The sequence below is a fragment of the Prionailurus bengalensis genome, chromosome A1, assembly GCF_016509475.1.
Source record: "Prionailurus bengalensis isolate Pbe53 chromosome A1, Fcat_Pben_1.1_paternal_pri, whole genome shotgun sequence".
NCBI lineage: Eukaryota > Metazoa > Chordata > Mammalia > Carnivora > Felidae > Prionailurus > Prionailurus bengalensis.
Window position 1 is genome coordinate 84,455,661 of NC_057343.1, and position 25,511 is coordinate 84,481,171.

Consider the following 25,511-nt stretch of genomic DNA (forward strand, 5'->3'; position numbering starts at 1 on the left):
AACAAGATGATAATAAAATTACACTGTTTTTCACCAAAATTTGAGTGGCAAAGAATAATTAATTTTTAAATTTCAAATAAATTTCTGCACAAAAACAAGGTCCAATCTCTAGGACCTCTTTTTTTTAATCTATTCATCTATTGATGGACACTTGGGCTGTTTCTGTAGTTTGGCTATGGTAGACAAAAAATTGAAATATAATTGACATACAATTTTTTTTTAAAAAGGTTTCTTACTCTCCCATTTACTGCAGCCTCCATACTCTATAATGATCCCCACTGACTATATCACTTCTTTTTTTCTTAATTCTGTCTGATCCATGAAGATACATGAATTTATTTCATGATATACACTATTTCAACATATCCAAATGAATAGGAAACATGTGAGGTTAATTTGGATAAATTTTGACCACATGGAAGCCCGCACATGGGTAATGTTAACCATTTGGATGAGTATCAGTATGCTCTTATGACCCTAGTTGTAATTGTAGAGACTTCTAGTGCTAATATAGATGAAATAGAATTTGGTCTCCTTCCCAAAATTGGGATGATGAGATAGGGATGTAAGTATCTGGCCTCTGTTGTCCTTTCTCCTTTGTATCCTGTGTTGACAAGAAACCCTTCTAACGCTGCTGGCTGTCCTGTGTCTTTTGTAGGACTCTTTTCACTCTTGCTCTGCCTCTCTGGTCTTAGAGTCTGGATTATACAGTTATCTCTCTAAAGAAAGAGCTTATGAGGTATTTCCTCCAAGATCAGTTCCATTTTCAAATAATATTACATGCTAATATGGAAAAACCCTTTGGAAGTATTCTACAGGATGTCTTTAACTTTTAAGAAACACTAGTTTTGACCAAAAATACTGACTGGTTTTGAAATTACATATTCTTAGGTGGATGGGCAGCCCAAAATAACTATACAAGGTATTAGTCTCCATCTAGACTCTCATAGAACCTAAGTATACATAGGTAATAGTCATTTATGTCATTTGTTCACTATCTCATCTCCTGAGCCCAGACTAAGAGAAATTTGACTGATTTATTCATCTTTTAATCTCAGTGCTAATAAATAGCGGCTGAAACACAATAATACTGAACAGGGAGGGGAGTGGGAAGAGAGAGAGGAGGATATATAGTGTAAAAAAGGGAGGAAGCAAACCCATTAGGGTTCTCTCCTAAGAATCCCAGAAAAACTATCTTAAACACTAACCTGTGAGTTATAATTGTGGTATTTCTTAAGTCCATTTATGGGGAAAATAATTCTTGATTTTCCCAGAACATAACCATAAATTGGTCTTAAATGAGCCAGGATTGATAGATGCTAAAATGCATGAAGATCTATTATCTAATCTTCTCTGGAGGCTAATTTTTATTTTATTTGGATGGTTTAGGTTTGATTCTGCCTGGTTCTCTTCTTGAACAAGATGATAACAGAATTACACTATTTTTCACCAAAATTTGAGTGGCAAAGAATAATTAATTATTAAATTTCAAATAAATTTCTGCACAAAACCAAGATCCAATCTCTAGGACAGATAAGAGCTGAAATAGTGATAGTTAACTATACTTACAGTTAGTTAACTTACAGTTAACTTATAGTTATATGTTAACTACAAGATAGTTAACTTAAGAGGAGGTCATTGTTTTAAGTACTTTGCACATACTAATTACTCTCATAAATAGTGTGTAGGTGTTATTTTGCAGATGGAAGACTCCAGCACAGAGGTTACCTCATGTGCCTAAGATCAGATAGATGACAAGCACCGAGTTCCGTTTGGACCAGTAACTCCCAGAGTCCATGTGCTATAACCTACCTGTAATAGACCAACATAGCTATGATTTCCTCTTTGTCCCTCTCACCCAGCCTTTCTGACCCCTCCAGCTCCCATTGCATCCAGGACCACCTACACCTACAATCATACTACCCTTTCTCACCTTGACTGAGAATCAAGTTAGGAATGTAGCATATGAGATGGTGTGGAAGGAGTAAATGTGCGGCATGTGGGATGGACATGGTTTGGTGGTCTTTGCTCCCTGTTTGCCCCAATGCCTGTCTTCCAGCCGAGGCCCAACCTACAGATGAGGTCTCTAGTCCCGACTCCTGTTTACTGTCTCCATAAAGAACCAATACTTTGTTCAGATTACAGGTCTGGGATCCCCTAATTGAATCTTCAGGGGCTATGGAAACGAAAACCATGTAAAATGATGAAGAAAGTACAGCTAACTCCTGATCTGAATGTGAACTTCACTTCATGCTGGGCAAAGACCATATTATCAGTCCCAAGATAACAGCCAGTTTATAAACATGCTTATGCTCATTAAGTATTACCTCAGAAAAAGTAGCCTCCTTATAGGAATCAGGCCTATACTTTGTGGAAAACATACCCTGTGATTTACATAATATTCATGGAAGAAAACAGCCTGACTGATGGATGCCACATTATAGCTGGGCTGTGACTCTCCAGGAAATAAAGAATAAATACAACAGTGTGCGTCAGGCAAGGGAAATGTCTGATGAAAACTGTCTTCAGTTATGTAGCTGATGTGGGGGCCCTGTGACATTTGTCCTTTGGGTATTTTTCCCCAGACATTAATTAATTCTGTTTTCTGTTAGTTGCTTGAATTTCTTCCAGATTTCAGCGTGACTGTCTAATCATGTGAGAGGAAAACAGTGATCATGCCTTTAGTGCTGCACCTGAGGAAACAGGGGACAGAAATGATCAGGAGAAGTGCCAAACAGGGACATGCAACACTTCCAATTACACCTTAGGATTGGCTCCCTTTATTTATTATTATCATTATCTTTAATGTTTAATGTTTTGAGAGAGAGAGAGAGAGAGAGTGAGATTGTGAGCCAGGGAGGGGCAGAGAGAGGGAGACACAGAATCAGAAGCAGGCTCCAGGCTCCAAGCTATCAGTGCAGAGCCTGATGCGGGACATGAACCCAGGAACCACAAGATCATGGCCTGAGCTTAATCAACTCAGCCACCCAGGCTCCCCAGGACTGGCTCCCTTTAAACATAGACCTATGTCTTTACCCTCTTCCCTCCTTCATACAAGGATGTTCACTAAAGTTTCTTACCCACCTGCCCATCAGGATTCCTAGGAATGCCCACTCACCAAGGCTCTCACAGAATAAAGATAAAAACACAGAATGTGCATAGAAGAGATGGGAAAGCATGTCATGTCTTTAAACCTGGGAATGATGCACTTGTTGTTTTGACAGTCCTTTAGAAAGGGAGCCCAATGTTCCTAAGGTAGGTAGGTCAGCAACAACAAGATGCTGTGACAGCAAGAGACTCCCCATTGCAGTTATGGACATGGATGTGGAGGGAATTTATTAGATGATTGAGCTGTTATAGCTTACCTCAGTCTAGGATTGGTGTAGCCACCAGATCAGGTGTCCCTCTGGATCAGAGCAGTTGTGCCTTGAGAGAACATGTGGTGAGCCCTGGATATTTACAGCCAACCTGGAGTTCAGAAACCCCTGAGGTAAAATGGTGTAGTACAGTAGGATAACCCCTATTCTACAGCCCTTGGTCCTATGGCACAGTTGGAAATCTCACACATATCCCAGAAGGTAGGTATCATCCAAGTCATAAGAAGACAGTTTATTGTGTGGTTGAGAGACTGAGGTTAGGACATTGATAAAACCACTGTCTGAGTTGATAGGAAATGAAAGTGTTAGGCATACAGTTCCTAGCAGTTTGGATAAAAGGAAAGTTCTGGGGAGCCCAGATCCTTTCCCTACCTGTTACATCCTTTATCTTAAATAAGTAAATGTTGGCTGAACTACATGTATTTACATGTGTCATTTCTGCTGAGCCAATTTTCGATGGGGTTCTTGTGCTCCAAAATTTACATGGTAAATATGTCAACCACAATTATGCATTGTTTAAAAAGGGGGTTCTTAGAAAGAGAAATATAAAGAAAAAAATAACTTCATTGGGTAGTTAGAAACAAGGCAGCAGTGTTTGTTAATGCAATAACTGTTGCCTACATGATGGCAAATTTGGTGTCTGGGTGAGCTACAGGGATCTTTAGGTTTATACAGAAGGGAAATCAAAGATCATGCAAGTTTGGAAAGAAGCTGATGGCCACTTGGAGACAGGGGAATTGGAGATAAGACTTTTCCTTTCCTGTAAATGATGGAGATGTTTGCTTACAGATGGATGTGGAGTAGTGATCATCTCAGCCTACAGGGAGTTGGTGCCCACCCACTCCCCACAGTTGGCTTTCATTGTCTCTCTGTGGCTTGCCTCTGGATCATGTACATACAGACCATCTAAAAGTTGCAAAGACACTAAAGGAATCATCTTGAACAGTTCCATGTGTTGTACTTCCAGAAATTAGGGGTCTTGTTGACCCCTGGTAAATATAGAGAGGAGAAACATAGAAGGTATTCTAAGAAATAAGGAAAGGTTCCACTAGGCTGGGGAATGTGGCGGCATAGGAAGACGCTGGGCTCACCGCGTCCTGCTGATCACTTAGATTCCACCTACACCTGCCTAAATAACCCAGAAAACTGCCAGAAGACTAGCAGAACAGAGTCTCCGGAGCCAAGCGCAGACGAGAGGCCCACGGAAGAGGGTAGGAAAGGCGGCAAGGCAGCGCACGCTACACACACTGGCTGGAGGGACCCGCTGGCCAAGCAGAGCCCCAAGTCTGGCTTGCAAAAGCGGAGGGGCCAGACAGATTGTGTGCTGACGGCAAGAGGGACTTGACATCTGGAAGGTTAAAAGCTAACAGCTCTGCTCTGAGAATGGGAGGGCTGGAGGACAATGGGAGGGAGAGTTGTTGACCCCTGGACAACAGAGCTCAGCTTGGCCGGAACAAAGGCACTCACCAGCACCATCTCCCTCACCCATCCCCCAGCCCAAATCCCAAAGGGAACCAGTTCCTGCCAGGGAACTTGCTTGCACCTCACAAACACCCAACGCTGTGCTTCTGCAGACCTGTCCCTCTGGTGGGTCTGACTCCCTCCAGGTGCCACAGGGCCCCTCACAAAGTGGATCTCTGAAGGAAAAGTGAGCTGAGCCTACCCCTCCCACCCCTGTACACCTTGCCGATCCACCCCAGCTAACAAGCCAGATCCCCAGCACCACAAGCCTGGCAGGGTGCAAGTAGCCCAGACGGGTCACACCACCCCACAGTGAATCCCGCCCCTAGAAGAGGGGAAGAGAAGGTACACACCAGTCTGACTATGGCCCCAGCGGTGGGCTGGGAGCACACATCAGGTCTGACTGCGGCCCTGCCCACCAACGCAAGTTAGTCAAGACAGCACAGGGGAAGTGCCCCAAAGTCCCACACCACTCAAGGGACTATCCAAAATGATGAAATGGAAGAATTCCCCTCAGAAAAATGTCCAGGAAATAACAACAGCTAAGGAACTGATCAAAAACGATTTAAACAATATAACAGAAAGTGAATTTAGAATAATAGTCATAAAATTAATTGCTGGGCTTGAAAACAGTATAGAGGACAGCAGAGAATCTCTTGCTACAGAGATCAAGGGACTAAGGAACAGCCAGAAGCTAAAAAAAAGCTATCAACGAGCTGCAAAATAAAATGGAGACAACCACAGCTCAGATTGAAGAGGAAGAGGAGAGAATAGGTGAACTAGAAGATAAAATTACGGAAAAAGAAGAAACTGAAAAAAGAGATATAAAAAAATCCAGGAGTATGAGGGGAAAATTAGAGAACTAAGTGATGCACGAAAGAGAAATAATCTATGCATAATTGGTATTACAGAGGAGGAAGAGAGAGGGAAAGGTGCTGAAGGGGTACTTGAAGAAATCATAGCTGAGAACTTCCCAGATCTGGGGAAGGAAAAAGGCATTGAAATCCAAGAGGCACAGAGAACTCCCTTCAAATGTAACTTGAATGGATCTTCTACACAACGTATCATAGTGAAACTGGCAAAATACAAGAATAAAGAGAACATTCCGAAAGCAGCTAGACATAAACATGCTCTAACATATAAATGGAGACCTATAAGACTCGTGACTGATCTCTCTACTGAAACTTGGCAGGCCAGAAAGGAATGGCAGGAGATCTTCAATGTGATGAAGAGAAAAAATATGCAGCCGAGAATCCTTTATCCTGCAAGTCTGTCATTTAGAATAGAAGGAGAGATAAAGGTCTTCCCAAACAAACAAAAACTGAAGGAATTCCTCACCACTAAACCAGCCCTACAAGAGATCCTAAGAGGGATCCTGTGAGACAAAGTACCAGAGACATCGCTACAAGCATGAAACCTACGGACATCACAATGACTCTAAACCCATATCTTTCTATAATAACACTGAATATAAATGGACTAAATGTGCCAACCAAAAGACATAGGGTATCAGAATGGATAAAAAACAAGACCCATCTATTTGCTGTCTACAAGAGACTCATTTTAGACCTGAGGACACCTTCAGATTGAGTGTGAGGACATGGAGAACTATTTATCATGCCACTAGAAGTCAAAAGAAAGCTGGAGTAGCCATACTTATATCAGACAAACTAGGCTTTAAATTAAAGGCTGTAACAAGAGATGAAGAAGGGTATTATATAATAATCACAGGGTCTATCCATCAGGAAGAGATAACAATTATAAATGTCTATGTGCTGAACATAGGACCCCCCAAATATATAAAACAATTACTCACAAACATAAGCAACCTTATTGATAAGAATGTGGTAATTGCAGGGGACTTTAACACTCCACTTACAGAAATGGATAGATCATCTAGACACACGGTCAATAAAGAAACAAGGGCCCTGAATGATACATTGGATCAGATGAACTTGACAGATATATTTAGAACTCTGCATCCCAAAGCAACAGAATATACTTTCTTCCAGAGTGCACATGGAACATTCTCCAAGATAGATCACATGCTGGGTCACAAATCAGCCTTTCATAAATATACAAGAATTGAAATCATACCATGCATACTTTCAGACCACAATGCTATGAAGCTTGAAATCAACCACAGGAAAAAGTCTGGAAAACCTCCAAAAGCATGGAGGTTAAAGAACACCCTACTAAAGAAAGAATGGGTCAACCAGGCAATTAGAGAAGAAATTTAAAAACATATGGAAGCAAATGAAAATGAAAATACAACAATCCAAACACTTTGGGATGCAGCGAAGGCAGTCCTGAGAGGAAAATACTTTGCAGTCCAAGCCTATCTCAAGAAACAAGAAAAATCCCAAATACAAAATCTAACAGCACACCTAAAGGAAATAGAAGCAGAACAGCAAAGACAGCCTACCCAGCAGAAGAAGAGAAATAATAAATATAGAGCAGAAATAAACAGTATATAATCTAAAAAAACTGTAGAGCAGATCAATGAAACCAAGAGTTGGTTTTTTGAAAAAATAAACAAAATTGATAAACCTCTAGCCAGGCTTCTCAAAAAGAAAAGGGAGATGACCCAAATAGATAATATCCCGAATTAAAATGGAATCATCACAACCAATCCCTCATATATACAAGCAATTTTCAGCGAATACTATGAAAAATTATATGCCAACAAACTGGACAACCTGGAAGAAATGGACAAATTCCTAAGCACCCACACGCTTCCAAAACTCAATCAGGAGGAAATAGGAAGCTTGAACAGACCCATAACCAGCGAAGAAATTGAATCGGTTATCAAAAATCTCCCAACAAATAAGCGTTCAGGACCAGATGGCTTCCCAGAGGAGTTCTACCAGACGTCTAAGGCAGAGATAATACTTATCCTTCTCAAGCTATTCCAAAACATAGAAAGGGAAGGAAAACTGCCAGACTCATTCTGTGAAGCCAGTATTACTTTGATTCCTAAACCAGATAGAGACCCAGTAAAAAAAGAGAACTACAGGCCAATATCCCTGATGAATATGGATGCAAAAATTCTCAACAAGATACTAGCAAATTGAATTCAACAGCATATAAAAAGAATTATCACCATGATCAACTGGGATTCATTCCTGGGATGCAGGGCTGGTTCAACATTCGCAAATCAATCAACGTGATACATCACATTAATAACAGAAAATAAGAACCATATGATCCTGTCAATCGATGCAGAAAAGGCCTTTGACAAAATCCAGCACCCTTTCTTAATAAAAACTCTCAAGAAAGTCGGGATAGAAGGAACATACTTAAAGATCATAAGCCATTTATGAAAAGCCCACAGCTAACATCATCCTCAATGGGGAAAAACTGAGAGCTTTTTCCCTGAGATCAGGAACATGACAGCGATGTCCACTCTCACCAATGTTGTTTAACATAGTGTTGGAAGTTCTAGCATCAGCAATCAGACAACAAAAGGAAATCAAAGGCATCAAAATTGGCAAAGATGAAGTCAAGCTTTCGCTTTTTGCAGATGACATGATATGATACATGGAAAATCTGATAGACTCCACCAAAAGTCTGCTAGAACGGATGCATGAATTCAGCAAAGTTGCAGGATACAAAATCAATGTTCAGAAATCAGTTGCAGTCTTATACACTAACAATGAAGCAACAGAAAGACAAATAAAGAAACTGATCCCATTCACAATTGCACCAAGAAGCACAAAATACCTAGGAATAAATCTAACCAAAGATGTAAAAGATCTGTATGCTGAAAACTATAGAAAGCTTATGAAGGAAATTGAAGAAGATACAAAGAAATGGAAAAACATTCCGTGCTCATGGATTGGAAGAATAAATATTGTCAAAATATCAATACTACCCAAAGCTATCTACACATTCAATGCAATCCCAATCAAAATTGCACCAGCATTCTTCTCAAAACTAGAACAAGCAATCCTAAAATTCATATGGAACCACAAAAGGTCCCGAATAGCCAAAGTAATTTTGAAGAAGAATAAAGCAGGAGGCATCACAATCCCAGACTTTAGCCTCGACTACAAAGCTGTTATCATCAAGGCAGCATGGTATTGGCACAAAAACAGACACATAGACCAATGGAATAGAATAGAAACCCCAGAACTAGACCCACAAAAGTATGGCCCACTCATCTTTGACAAAGCAGGAAAGAATATCCAATGGAAAAAAGGCAGTCTCTTTAATGAATGGTGCTGGGAGAACTGGACAGCAACATGCAGAAGAATGAAACTAGACCACTTTCTCACACCATTCACAAAAATAAACTCAAAATGGATAAAGGACCTGAATGTGAGACAGGAAACCATCAAAACCCTAGAGGAGAAAGCAGGAAAAGACCTCTCTGAACTCAGCCACAGCAATTTCTTACTTGACACATCCTTAAAGGCAAGGGAATTAAAAGCAAAAATGAACTACTAGGACCTCATGAAGGTAAAAAACTTCTGCACAGCAAAGGAAACAACCAACAAAACTAAAAGGCAACTAATGGAATGGGAAAACATATTTGCAAATGACATATTGGACAAAGGGCTAGTATCCAAAATCTATAAAGAGCTCACCAAACTCCACACCCAAAAAACAAATAATCCAGTGAAGAAATGGGAAGAAAACACGAATAGACACTTCTCTAAAGAAGACATCCGGATGGCCAACAGGCACATGAAAAGATGCTCAATGTCGCTCCTTATCAGGAAAATACAAATCAAAACCACACTCAGATATCACCTCACGCCAGTCAGAGTGGCCAAAATGAACACATCAGGAGACTATTGATGCTGGTGAGGTTGTGGAGAAACGGGAACCCTCTTACACTGTTGGGGAGGTTCCTCAGAAAATTGAAAATAGACCTACTCTATGACCAGCAATAGCACTGCTAGGAATTTACCCAAGGGATACAGGAGTACTGATGCATAGGGCCACTTGTACCCCAATGTTCATAGCAGCACTCTCAACAATAGCCAAATTATGGAAAGAGCCTAAATGTCCATCCACTGATGAATGGATAAAGAAATTGTGGTTTATATACACAATGGAGTACTACGTGGCAATGAGAAAGAAGGAAATATGGCCCTTTATAGCAATGTGGATGGAACTGGAAAGTGTGACGCTAAGTGAAATAAGCCATACAGAGAAAGACAGATACCATATGGTTTCACTCTTATGTGGATCCTGAGAAACTTAACAGAAACCCATGGGGGAGGGGTAGGAAAAAAAAAAGGAGATTAGAGTGGAAGAGAGCCAAAGCATAAGAGACTCTTAAAAACTGAGAACAGGGGCGCCTGGGTGGAGCAGTCGGTTAAGCGTCCGACTTCAGCCAGGTCACGATCTCACAGTCCGTGAGTTCGAGCCCCGCGTCGGGCTCTGGGCTGATGGCTCAGAGCCTGGAGCCTGTTTCCGATTCTGTGTCTCCCTCTCTCTCTGCCCCTCCCCCGTTCATGCTCTGTCTCTCTCTGTCTCAAAAATAAAAAAAATAAAAAAATTAAAAAAAAAAAAACTGAGAACAAACTGAGGGTTGATGGGGGGTGGGAGGGAGGGGAGGGTGGGTGATGGGTATTGAGGAGGGCACATTTTGGGATGAGCACTGGGTGTTGTATGGAAACCAATTTGACAATAAACTTCATATATTGAAAACAAAACAAAACAAAACACAAAACAAAACAAAACAAAAAGAAATAAGGAAAGGTTGTAACAAAGACATGTTTTCTGGAAATGACTACCACAAACGAATTAAATAGGGGAACCTCCTGACAAGTAATTAGATCAATTTATCTACCCTACATAAAATGTGTCCCAATACAGACTGCTTATGCAACACTCAATTACCAAATGGCATAATGGCATATAGGAAACATAGAAAAGAGTTGTGCCTAATAGCCAGTATTAGGTGTGACTAATACCAATGTCCAAGTACAATGCCAAAATTGTTGTGGCTGGTATTCACATCTGGTCGTGTTGTGGTACTTCCAGGAAGTATCTGCTCTTTCTATCAGTGTGAACAAAACTTCAAATCAAGAAAGAATGGTCTAGGAGGTGATATCAGCAAGAATAGTACAAGAAGAAGCTCCAATGGCCTGTCCTTCTACAGAACACTGAAAAAACTGGTTAAAACAAAAACCTGCTGGAATATGGGAAAACAGTCAATGGTTTACAACAACCAAGCAAATGCTTCATCAAGATGAAGGTGACTGGATCTCTATGTCAAGGATTTGTAGTGTCTTAACTTACCCTATCCCCATTCTCCTCCCCAGAACTCAGCAGCAGTCTTGAAGATGGCAGGCTATGTTCTTAGTCTGAAGTCCTGATTCAAGAGGGAACTAAGTGGACTTTATTCGCAAGACATTGTGTTTTTGTGTTTTGGTCTGTCTGGAGTCTAGTCTCCTTGAAGTATCAACACATGAAATTCTCTCAGGAGAAAAAAACAGTATTTGATGAAACTTGTTGCAGTAGCTTTGTCAAAAACAAATGAATGACTTTCTACCACTTGAAGCAAAATTTATAACTTGGGGAAAACAATAGAGTCATCAAAATAGCTGAGAGGAAAAACTGGACACTGAGATACCTTCAGGAATAAGGGTTTGAAAATGTCCAATATATATTTAAAAATCTATAATATAATGCTATTTTAAAGCTTACATAAAAATTTAACATATTTATCAGTAACACCAAAAGTAGGTGGATAGGAGGAAAGTTTTATAGAAGGAGGAAATAATAGAAGACAAAATGAATCCATAAAGAAGTGAAGAAAGTCAGAAGTGGTAAATAAGAAAGTTATAAAAGGAACTCCATAAATTTATACTTGTTATACATTGTTGCTTTTCTACTACACACACACCACATCTGTGTGTGTGACAATAATGTCAAAACTGTGTAAGTGGATAGGAACTATATAGAAATAAAATTTCTATATTTTATTGCAATATTGATGTATGTCTGAAGTAGGATTTTTTATATTTTTTAATTTAAATCCAGTTAATTTAACATTTAGTGTGATTTTAGTTTCAGGACTACAATCTAGTGATTCAACACTTCCATTACAACATCGTGTGCTCATCACAAGAGCACTCCTTAAATACCCATCACCTATCTCCCCTCTAATAACAATCTTTTTTTTCTCAATAGTTGAGTCAGTTTCTTGGGGCCACTGGGTGGCTCAGTGGGTTAAACATTTGACTCTTGGTTTTGGCTCAGGTCATGACCTCATGGCCTTGTGGGTTTGAGTCCCACATTGGGCTCTGTGCTGGCAGTGCAGAGTCTGCTTAAGATTCTCTCTCTGTCTCTCTCTCTCTCTCTGTCTCTGTCTCTCTCTCTCTCTCTAGCTTCCCCTTTCCCACTCATGATGTCTCTGTCTCTCTCAAAATAAATAAATTAAAAAAAATTAAATGTTTGGTAGAATTCCTGTGGAAAGCCATCTGGCCCTGGACTCTTGTTTCTTGGGAAATTTTTGATTCCTGATTCAATTTCTTCACTGGCTATGGGTCTGCTCAAATTTTCTATTTCTTCCTGTTCCAGTTTTGGTAGTTTATATATTTCTAGGATTTGTCTAATTTCCTCCAGATTGCCCAACTTGTTGCCATATAATTGCATATAGTATTCTCTTATTATTATTTTTATTTCTGTGGTGTTGGTTGTGATCTCTCCTCTTTCATTTTATTTCCTTTATTTGGGTTCTTTTTCTTTTTGATAAATCTGGCTAGGGATTTATAAAGTTTGTTTTGTTTTTGTTTTTAATTGTTTTAATGATTATTTTTTGAGAGATAGAGACAGAGTGTGAGTGGGGGAGGGGCAGAGAGAGAGGGAGACACAGAATCTGAAGCAGGCTTCAGGCTCTGAGCTGTCAGCACAGAGCCCAATGCGGGGCTCAAACTCACAGACCATGCATCATGACCTAAACCAAAGTCGGACTTATAACCGACTATCCAGCCAGATGCCCCTATATATTTTGTTAATTCTTTAAAAGAACCAGCTCCTGGTTTCTTTGATCTGTTCTACTGTTTGTTTGTTTGTTTGTTTGTGTTTTTTTTTAATGATATCATTGATTTCTGCTCTAATCTTTATTATTTCCTTTCTGCTGGTTTTGGGCTTGTTTAAGTGTAAAGTTAGGTTGTGTGTATGAGAATTTCCTTCTTTTTTTAGCAAAGCCTGGATTGTTATATACTTCCCTCTTAAGACCACCTTTGCTGCATCCCAGAGGTTTGGGGCTGTTGTGTTTTATTTTCATTGTCTTCCATGTACTTTTTAATTTCTTGGTAAACCCATTCATTCTTTAGTAGGATGTTCTCAAATCTCCAAGTATTCACAGTCTTTATTTTTTTTTCGTTGTAGTTGACTTCAGGTTTCATAGTATTGTGGACGGAAAATATGCAAGGTATGGTCTTGATTTTTTTGTACTTTGTTGAGGGCTGATTTGTGACCGAGTATGTGATCCATTCTGTAGATTGTTCCATGTGTACTTGAGAAGAATGTGTATTCAGATGCCATAGGATGATATTTTCTGAATATATCTATTAGTCCATCTGTGTGTGACATTCAAAGCCATTACTTTCTTGATTTTCTACTTTCTGTCCATTGCTGTAAATGGGGTGTTGAATTCCTGTAATATAATGGTATTATTATCAATGTGTTTATGTTTGTGATTAATTGATTTATATATTTGGGTGTCACATGTTGGGGGCATAAATATTTATAATTGTTAAATCTTCTTGGTGGATAGACACCTTATTATATAATGCCATTCTTCCTTCTTGTTGCAGTCTTTATTTTAAAATCTAGTTTGTATGAAATAATTGTGGCTACTCCAACTTTCTTTGGATGTCCATTGGCTTGATAGATGGTTCTCCATCTCTTAATTTCGACCTACAGGTGTTTTAGGTCTAAAATAAGACTTTTTGGAAATCAAAGAAGACACAAAAAATGGAAAAAGATTCCATGCTCCTGGATAGGAAGAACAAGTATTGTTAAGATGTCGATACTACCCAAAGCAATCTACATATTTAATGCAATCCTTATCAAAGTAACACCAGCATTCTTCACAGAGCTAGAAAAAATAATACTAAAATTTTTATGGAACCAGAAAAGACCCCGAATAGCCAAAGCAATCTTGAAGAAGAAAACCAAAGCAGGAGGCATCACAATCCCAGACATCAAGCTATACTACAAAGCTGTAATCATCAAGACAGAATGGTACTGGCACAAGAACAGACACTCAGATCAATGCAACAGAATAGAGAACACAGAAATGGACCCACAAACATATGGCCAACTAATGTTTGACAAATCAGGAAAGAATATCCAATGGAATAAAGACAATCTCTTCAGCAAGTGGTGCTGGGAAAACTGGACAGTGACATGCAGAAGAAAGAACCTCGACCACTTTCTTACACCATACACAGAAATAAACTCAAAATGGATGAAAGACCTCAATGTAAGACAGGAAGCCATCAAAATCCTCGCGGAGAAAGCAGGCAAAAACTCTTTGATCTTGGTCACAGCAACTTCTTCCTCAACACATTTCCAGAGGCAAGGGAAACAAAACCAAAAATGAACCACTAGGACCTCATAAAAATAAAAATCTTCTGCACAGTGAAGGAAACAATCAGCAAAACTAAAAGGCAACCAACAGAATGGGAGAAGATATTTGCAAGTGACATATCAGATAAAGGGTTAGTATCCAAAATCTGTAAAGAACTTATCAAACTCAACACCCAAAAAACAAATAATCCAGTGAAGAAATGGACCAATGACATAAAGAGACACTTCTCCAAGGAAGACATCCGGATGGCTAACTGACACACGAAAAAATGTTCAACATCACTTATCATCAGGGAAATACAAATCAAAACCCCAATGAGATATCATCTCCCACCTGTCAGAATGGCTAACATTAACAACTCGGGAAACAACAGATGTTGGCAAGGATGTGGAGAAAGAGGATCTCTTTTGCATTGTTGGTGGGAATGCAAGGTGGTGCAGCCACTCCAGAAAACAGTATGGATGTTCCACAAAAAATTGAAAATAGAAGTACCCTACAACCCAGCAGTTGAACTACTAGATATTTATCCAAGGGATACAGGTATGCTCTTTCAAAGGGGCACATGCACCCCAATGTTATTGTTTATAGCACTTCTATCAACAATAGCCAAAGTATGGAAAGAGCCCAAATGTCAGTCAATGGATGAATGGATAACGAAGATTATATTTATATAAAAATAAATTTATATATATAAATATTTATATTATAATAAATTTATATATATATTTACATTATAATAAATTTATTTATAAATATATATAAGTATAAATTATATATATTTATAAATAAATTTATATGTATATAAATATATAAAGGGATCTATAATGGAGTATATTATATATATATATATATATATAATGGAGTATTACTCAGAAATCAAAAAGAATGAAATCTTGTCTTTTGCAACTACGTGGATGGAACTAGAGGGTATTATGCTAAGCGAAATTAGTCAGTCAGAGAAAGAGAAATCTCATATGACTTCACTCATATGAGGACTTTAAGATACAGAAAAGAAGAACACAAGGGAAGGGAAGCAAAAATAATATAAAAGGAGGGAGGGGTACAATACATAAGAGACATTTAAATATGGAGAACAAACAGGGTTACTGGAGGGGTTGTGGGGGGGGTGGATTAAATAGGTAAAGAGAATTAAGGAATCTACCCCTGAAATCATTGTTGCACTATATGCTAACTTGGATGTAATTACATAAATCAAAATATTTTTAAAAATAAATAAAAATAAAAAATAATATCTACACATATGTAATATACATAATAAAGTAAAGTAATTATCACAATGATACTCTCTAGACATAATGAAAAGGTGGAAGACATGAAGGAGAGCCTAAACACAGAGATAAGGAATAACATAGCTGAGATAATTGACTCAATAAATAAAAAAAAAATAAAAAAAAAGAAACATGCTTGATAGAATGAACAGCAGGCTGGAAGAATCCAAGAAACAAATCAGTGACATATAAAGGATCAAGTTGAACAAAAGAGAGAAAATAACTATAGAAAATCAGAATAGACTTAGTGACCTCAGTGACTCCATCATATGTAATAACAGTTGTATTAAAGGGATCCCAGAAAAAAAAAAGAAGAAGAGAAAAGCAGGCAGAGAATATATATGATAAATAATAGCTGAAAACTTCCTTAATCTGTGGAAGGAAAGCTTCTGCACTGCAAAGGAAACGATCAACAAAATGAAAAGGCAACCAATGGAATGGGAAAACATATTTGCAAATGACATATTGGACAAAGGGCTAGTATCCAAAATCTATAAAGAGCTCACCAAACTCCACACCCAAAAAACAAATAATCCAGTGAAGAAATGGACAGAAAACATGAATAGACACTTCTCTAATGAAGTCATCCAGATGGCCAACAGGCACATGAAAAGATGCTCAATGTCGCTCTTCATCAGGGAAATACAAATCAAAACCACACTCAGATACCACCTTATGCCAGTCAGAGAGGCCAAAATGAACAAATCAGGAGACTATTGATGCTGGAGAGGATGTGGAGAAATGGGAACCCTCTTGCACTGTTGGTGGGGAATGCAAACTGGTGCAGCCACTCTGGAAATCAGTGTGGAGGTTCCTAAAAAAAATAAAAAATAGACCTACCCTATGATCCAGCAATAGCACTACTAGGAATTTACCCAAGGGATACAGGAGTACTGATGCATAGGGGCACTTGTACCCCAATGTTTATAGCAGCACTCTCAACAATAGCCAAATTATGGAAAGAGTCTAAATGTCCATCAACTGATGAATGGATAAAGAAATTGTGGTTTGTATGCACAATGGAATACTACTTGGCAATGAGAAAGAATGAAATACGGCCTTTTGTAGCAACATGGATGGAACTGGAGAGTGTTATGCTAAGTGAAATAAGCCATACAGAGAAAGACAGATACCATATGGTTTCACTCTTATGTGGATCCTGAGAAACTTAACAGAAGACCATGGGGGAGGGAAAGGAAAAAAAAGTTAGACAGGGAGGAAGTCAAACTATAAAAGACTCTTAAAAACTGAGAACAATCTGAGGGTTGATGGGGGGTGGGAGGGAGGGGAGGGAGGGTGATGGATATTGAGGAGGGGACTTGTTGGGATGAGCACTGGATGTTGTATGGAAACCAATTTGACAATAAATTTCATATAAAAAAACAGCAAGGCAAAGAAAAGAGTAACATACAAGGGAATTCTTGTAATGTTATCAGGGCGAGATTTACCAAGCCAGAAGGTAGTGACATGATATATTCAAAGTGCTGAATGGGAAAAATCTGTAGCCCACAATACTCTCTCCAGAAGGGCTATCATCCATAATGGAGGAAGACATAAAGAGTTTCACATACAAACAAAAACTAAAGGAGTTCATTACCACTAAACCAGCCCTGCAGGAAATATAAAAACAGACTATTTGGGTGAAAGAAAAGACTATAAGTGACAATATGAATGTAGGAAACACAAAAGCAGAAAAAAAAATGAATATTTCTGTACAATATCTGTTAAGGAACTGAAAAATAAAAGGATATAAAATATAACACCATTTACCTAAAATGTGGGGAGGAAAAGAGTTTTTACTCTTTGAACTCTATGGGTTCAAACATAAATGACCATCAGCTTAATATAAACTGCCATATGCGGATATTATATACAAACCTAATGTAACCACAAATCAAAAATCACTAATAAATAGGCAAAGAATATAGATAAAGGAATCCACTATACCCAAAAAGTAAACTAGCAAAGTATTAAAGAAAACAAGAGGAAAAAGAATTTGGGAAAAAGCACAGGAAAAAAAAACACAAAACTAGTAACAAACTAGAAATAAATACACATCTACCAACAATTTCTTTGAAAATAATGGAGTAAATGTTCAAATCAAAAACCACAGAGTGATAGAATGGATAAAAAGACAAGACCCATTTATACATTGCCTGCAGGAGACTCATTTTAGACCTAAAATCTGCAAAATGAAAGTGAGAGGATGGAGAAACATTTATCATGCAAATGGATGTCAAAAGGAAGCTGGAGTAGCAATAGTCATATCAGACAAAATAGATTTGAAACAAAGACTTTAACAAGAGACAAAGAATACCATGTAATAATAAAAAGGACAATCCAACAAGAAAATATGACAATTGTAAATATTTATGCACCCAACATGAGAGAAACCAAATACATAAAAACAGTTAATAACAAACATAAAGGAACTAGTTGATGATAATAATACAATAATAATAGGAGACTTTAACATTACACTTATATCAAAGGATGTATTGTCTAGTGAGAAAATCAACAAGGAAACAATAGGTTTGAATGATACACTGTAACATATGGATTTAACAGATACATTCACAACATTCCATCCTAAAATAGCGTAATACACATTCTTTTCAAGTGCACACTGGATATTTTCCAGAATAGACCACATATTAGGTCACAAAACAAGATTCAACAAATTCAAGAAGTTTGAAGTCAGATCACACACATTTTCTGATCATAATGTGATGAAACTTGAAGTTAACAACAAGAAAAAATCTAGAAAGACCACAAATACATAGGGCTAAATTACATGCTACTAAACAATGAATGGGTCATAGTAAATCAAACAAGAAATTTAGAAGTACATGGAAATAAAATGCAAACACAATTGTTGAGAACCTTTGAGATGCAGCAAAAACAATCTTAAAACAAAAGTATATAAGAATACAGACTTATGTTCAAGAAGCAAGAAAAATGTCAAATAGACAACCTAATCTTAACCTAAAGGAGTTAGGGAAAGAACAGCCAAAGCCTAAGACAGCAAAAGGAAGAAAACAATTAATACTATAGAAGAAATAAATTATCTGGAAACTAATAAAACACCAGAACAGATCAATGAAACCAGTAGCTGGTTCTTTGAACAAATTAATGCAATATATAAACCTTTAGCTAGAATTATCAAAACAAAAAAGAATAAGGAGATGGGGTCTGGGTGGCTCAGTGTGTTGAGTGTCTGATTCTTGATTTCAGGTCTGGTCATGGGATCGAGTTCCACATTGGGCTCCAGGCTGAGCATGGAGCCTGACCCTCTACCCCCAGTCACATGCACTCTCTTTCTCTAAAACAAAACAAAACAAAAACAAAAACATAACAAAAAAATAAGAGAAAGTACTCAAATAAATAAAATCACAAGGAGAGACAAGAAAAATCCACTAACACCACAAAAACACAATTATAAGAGAATATTATGAAAAAAGCTATACGCCAACAAGTTGTAAAAACGGGAGGAAATGGATGAATTTCAAGAACATATAATGTACCAAAAATGAAAAATAAAGAAATAGAAATTTTGAACATACTGATAACTAGCAAAGAAATTGGATCAGTAATCAAAAATCTGCCAACAAACTGTAGTCCAGGGCCAGATGTCTTCCCAGGTAGATTTTACCAAACATCTTTTTTATGTTTATTTATTTATTTTTGAGAGAAAGAGAGCAGGGGAGGGTCAGAGAGAAAGAGAGAAATTGAATCCCCAGCAGGCTCTGTGCTGAGAGCACTGAGCCCAATCCAGGGTTTGAACCCACGAATTGTGAGATCATGGCAGCAGCTGAAATCAAGAGTAGAATACTTAACTGACTGAGCCACCCAGCCGCCCCTCTATCAAACATTTAAAGAGGTATCTATTCTTCTCAAACGATTCCAAAACGTATAAAAGGAAGGAAAACTTCCAAACTCATTCAATGAGGCGAGCATTACCCTGATACCAAAGCCAGAAAAAGATTCCTATAAAACAAAACTACAGGCTGATATCCCTGATGAATATAGATGCAAAAATCCTTGGGGCGCCTGGGTGGCGCAGTCGGTTAAGCGTCCGACTTCAGCCAGGTCACGATCTCACGGTCTGGGAGTTCGAGCCCTGCGTCAGGCTCTGGGCTGATGGCTCAGAGCCTGGAGCCTGTTTCCGATTCTGGGTCTCCCTCTCTCTCTGCCCCTCCCCCATTCATGCTCTGTCTCTCTCTGTCCCAAAAATAAATAAAAATGTTGAAAAAAAATTTTTTTTTAAATCCTCAACAAAATACTAGCAAACTGTATTCAACAATACATTAAAAAGTAGGCTTTATTCCTGAGCTGCATGGGTGGTTCAATATTTGCAAATCAATGAACATGATACATCACTTCAATAAGAGAAAGGATAAGAACCATACGATCTTTTCAATAGATGCAGACAAAGCATTTGACAAAGTACAACATCCCTTCATGATAAAACATCTCAACAAATTAGGTTTAGAGGGAACATAACTCAACATAATAAAGGCCATCCATGAAAAACCCACAGTTAATATCATCGTAAATGAAGAAAACCTGAGAGCTTTGACTCTATGGTCAAGAACAAGACAGAGATGTTAATTATCTCCACTGTTATTTAACATAGTACTGCATATCCTAAGCCATGGAATCAGACAACAAAAAGAGATAAAAGGAATCTCTTGTCAAGGAAGAAGTCAAGGAAGAAGTCAAACTTTCACTCTTCCCAGATGACATGACTCTCCACCAATAAACTGCTAGAACTGATATACAAATGTAATAAAGTTGCAGGATACAAAATCAATGTACAGAAATATTTTGCATTTATATACACAAATAATGAAGCAGCAGAAAGAGAAATTAAGATATCAACCCCATTTACAATTGCATCAAAAACCGTAAGACCCCTGGGAATAAACCTAACCAAAGATATGAAAGATCTGTACTCTGAAAACTATAAAACATTGATGAAAGGAACGAAGATGACACATAAAAAATGGAAAGGCATTCTTTACTCATGGATTGAAGTAACAAATATTGTGAAAATGTCTATACTGACCACAGTCACCTACACAATTAATGCAATCTGTATCAAAATACCAGCAGCATTTTGGACACAGAAAGAACAAACAATCCTAAATTGGTACAGTACCACAAAAGACTCTGAATAGCCAGAACAATCTCAAAAAAGAAAAGAAAATCCAGAAGCATCACAATTCTGGACTTCAGGTTATATTAAAAAGCTGTAGTAATAAAAACAGTATGATCCTGGCACAAAAATGACACATAGATCAATGAAAAAGAATTAAATACCTACAAATTAATCCACAACCATATAGTCAATTAATCTTCAACAAAGCAGGAAATAATTTCCAATAGGAAAAACACTCTTCAAAAATAGCGTTGGGAAAACTGAACAGCAACATGCAAAAGAATGAAACTGGGCCGCTTTCTTACACCATACACAAATATAAATTCAAAATGGATTAAAGACCTAAAAGTGAGACATGAAATATAAAAAGCTGAGAAGACAACGCAGACAGTAACCTCTTGACATCAACCACAGCAATTTTTTTTTCTAATTATGTCCCCTAAGGCAAGGGAAACAAAAACATAAACAAGCTATTGGGACTTCATTTAAAAAAAAAATCTGCACAGTGAAGGAAACAATTAAAGCCAAAAGGAACCTATGGCATCGGGGAGTATATTTGCAAATGAAATATCTAATAAATGATTAGTATCCAAATTTTTTGAAGAACTTATAAAACTCAACACCCAAAAGACACATAATCTAATTTAAAAATGGGCAGAAGACATGAATAGATATATTTCCAAAGAAGACATCCAGATGGCCAACAGACACATGAAAAGATTCTCAACATCACTCATAAACAGGGAAATACAAATTAGAACTACAATGAGATATCATCTCACATCTGTCAGGATGGATAAAATCAATAACACAAAAAACTACATGTGTTGGCAAGGATACAGAGAAAAGGGAACCCTCTTGCACTATTGATGAATGCAAACTTGTGTATTCACTGTGGAAAACAGTATGGAGATTCTGCAAAAAGTTAATAACAGAACTACCCTACAAACTAGCAATTGCACTACTAGGTATTTACCCCCAAAACAGAAAAAAATGCTAATTTAAAGGCATATAGGCACTGATGTTTTTAGAAGCATTTTATGCAATAGCCAAATTACGGAAACAGCACAAGTGCCCATTGGCTGATTAACAGATAAAGAATATATATATATATATATATATATATATATATATATACATATATGTACATTAAAAAGAATGTTGTTGCCATTTGCAATGACATGGATGCAGCTAAAAAATATTTTGCTAAGTGATTTCAGTCAGAGAAAGACAAATACCATATTATTTCACTTATATGTGGAATTCAAAAAACAACACAAGGGAGTAAAAGGAAAGAGAGAGAGAGGCAAACCAAGAAACAGCTATAGAGAATCAGCTGATACTTACCAGAGAGGAGGTGGGTGGAGAGATGGGTTAAATAGGTGATGGGAATTAAGGGATACACTTGTTGTGATGACACTAGGTGTTGTATCAAAGTTTGAATTCCTATATTGTAGACCTGAAACTAATATAACACCATATGTTAACTAATTGGAATTTGCTAATAAATTTAAAATAGTGCTATCCCACTTCTGGGTAGCTAAAGGAAATGAAATTTGGTTCAGAGATATGTACACTCCCATGTTCACTGAAGCATTATTCACAATAACCAAGATATGGAAACATCTTAAGTATTCATTACAGATGAACAAAGAAAAAAATGTCATAAGGTGTTTATTATTCAATCTTAAAAATTAAGTAAATCCTGCCATTTGCAACGACATGAATACACAATAGGACATTATACTAAGAAAATAAACCAGATACACAAAGACAAATATGCATAATTTCATTTATATGTACAATCTAAAAATAGTAAAACTCATAGAAGCAGAGGGTTTAATGATGGTTCCAGGGTCTGGGAGAAGGGTGAAGTGGGGAGATGTTTATCAAAGGGTACAAAGTTTCAATTATGCAAGATGAATAAGTTCTGGAGATCTAATGTACAGCAATTACAACATGAGTTAACAAACTGTATTATGTACTTGAAATTTGCTAAAGGGTAGATCTTAAGTATTCTTTTCATACTCACAAAAAAATGGGAACCATGTTAATTTATGATTATATTAATCAACTTGATTGTGGTGTTTATTTAACAATGTATACATATGTGAAGTCATCAAGTTGTACAACTTAAATATGCACTATTTTTGTTTGTCAATAATACTGCAATAAACCTGGAAAAATTCATTTAAAAACGTTCTCATTTATTAAAAAAAAATCTCATGTTCTCTTCACATTAAAAAAATGGGGGTCCTCTTATATTTCTGGTGGTAATATAAAATGTTGCAGCTGCCGTGGAAAATTGTTTGGTATTTCTCAAATGTTAAACATAAAATTACCAAATGATCCAGCAATTGCAGTCTTAGATATATACCCAAAAGAACTGAAAATAAGAACTCAGATACTTCTATGCCTTTGTTTATAGCAACGTTATTCAGTAGTCAGAAGATTGAAAGGACCTGAGAGTCCATCAACAGATGACTAGAAAAACAAAATGTGGTACAGACATATAAAAATGTGGTGGAGTATTATTTGCCTTTAAAAAGGATGAAATTCTAATACATACTACAACATGGATGAAACTTGAAAACAAGCAAAGTGTAATAAGCTAGGCATAGAAGGACACATATTGTATGATTTTGTTTTTATAAAGCATCTAGAATAGGCAAATTCATAGAGACAGAAAGTAGAACAATGTTTATAGAGGGACCAAGATGAGGGAAAAATTGGGAGTTATTGCAGTTTTCACATGGGATGATGAAAATATTTGGAAATGGTAGTAATGATTTCAAAACATTGTGAATGTAATTAATGCCACTGAATTGTGCATTTTAATATGGTTAAAATGACAATTTTATGTTATATATATTTTACTACATTAAAAATATTATAACAAGTCGCACTGTATCTTATGTCAGTCTCTAGTGGCATTATGTTTAGTAATTCTTGAGCACTTATGTATCTAACTGTGAACAGGATATATATATATATGTATATATATATATATATATATATATATATATATATATTAATTCTTCCATTCTATGAGCATTGAATCTTTCCATTTGTGTCATCTTCAATTTATTTTTTTTTTAACGTTTATTTATTTTTGGGACAGAGAGAGACAGAGCATGAATGGGGGAGGGGCAGAGAGAGAGGGAGACCCAGAATCGGAAACAGGCTCCAGGCTCTGAGCCATCAGCCCAGAGCGGGACGTGGGGCTCGAACTCACGGACCGCGAGATCGTGACCTGGCTGAAGTCGGACGCTTAACTGACTGCACCACCCAGGCGCCCCTCAATTTATTTTATCAATATTTTATAGTTTTCAGAGCATAGGTCTTTCATCTTCTTTGTTAAATTTATTCCCAAGTATTTTATTCCTTTTGGTAAAACTGCAAATTGTATTTTTGTAAATTTTACTCTTTGTTACTTTGTTATTAGCATATAGAAATGCAACAGATTTTGTATATTATTTTTTTTTCCTACAACTTACTGAATTTATTTGTTTGTTCTAGTAGTATTTTGGTGGAATCTTTAGGATTTTCTAGTGTGGTATCATATCATCTGCAAATAATGACAATTTAACTTCTTTACCTTTTTGATACATTTTACTTCTTTTGTTTGTCTTATTGCTGTGGTTAGGTCTTTAAATACTATATTGAATAGAAGTGGTAGGAGTGGATATCTTTGCCCTGTTTCTGATCTTAAAGGAATAGTTCTTAGCTTTTCTTCATTGAGTAGGTTAGATGTAGATTTATCTATATAGCCTTTGTTATGGTGAGATAGAGTTCTTCTAAACCCACTTTGTTGAGTGTTTTTATCATGAATGGATGCTGAACTTTGTCAAATGCTTTTTTCTGCATCATAATGATCATATGATTCTTATCTTTCCTTTTGTTAAATGATGTATCACATTGATTGCAGTAAGTTGTTAAATAAAATGTACAATCAAAAAAGGATTCAGAGTACACTTATCTCCATAAGCACTGAGAAATATATAGAATTGTGAAATCTTTATATTTCATTCCTGAAACTAATATAACAGTATATTAATTATACTTGAATAAAATAAATGGTGAGGCTTTTTTGAGAGAAAGAAAATAAGAGAGATGAATTCTCTATCAGGTGCTTAGGTACTTATAAAGAGAGAAGATAGGGTCCCTGTGTGACTCAGTTAAGCATCCAACTCTTGATTTCGGCTCAGGTCATGATCTCATGGTTCATGAGATTGAGCCCCTTCATTGGGCTCCATGCTGACAGTGAATCCCTGCTTGAGATGCTCTCTCTCTCACCGCCCCCCCCTGCCCTTCCCTGCTTTCTCATTCTCTCTCTCTTTCTCAAAAATAATAAGTAAACCTTTAAAAAGAGAGAAGATAATAACCACATAATTAAATATACATTTTTAAAAAAGAAATAACAGGTGTTGGTGAGAATTTGTAGAAAAAAGAACCCTTATGTACTTTGGTGGAAATGTAAATTGGTACAGCCATTATGCAAGCGTATAGAAAACCCTTAAAATTTGGGGGCACCTGGGTGGCTTGGTTGGTTAGGCGTCCGACTCTTGATTTCAGCTCAGGTAATGCTCTCACAGTTGTAAGATCAAGCCCCACATCAGGCTCTACACTGAGTGTGGAGTCTGCTTAAGATTTTCTCTCTCTCT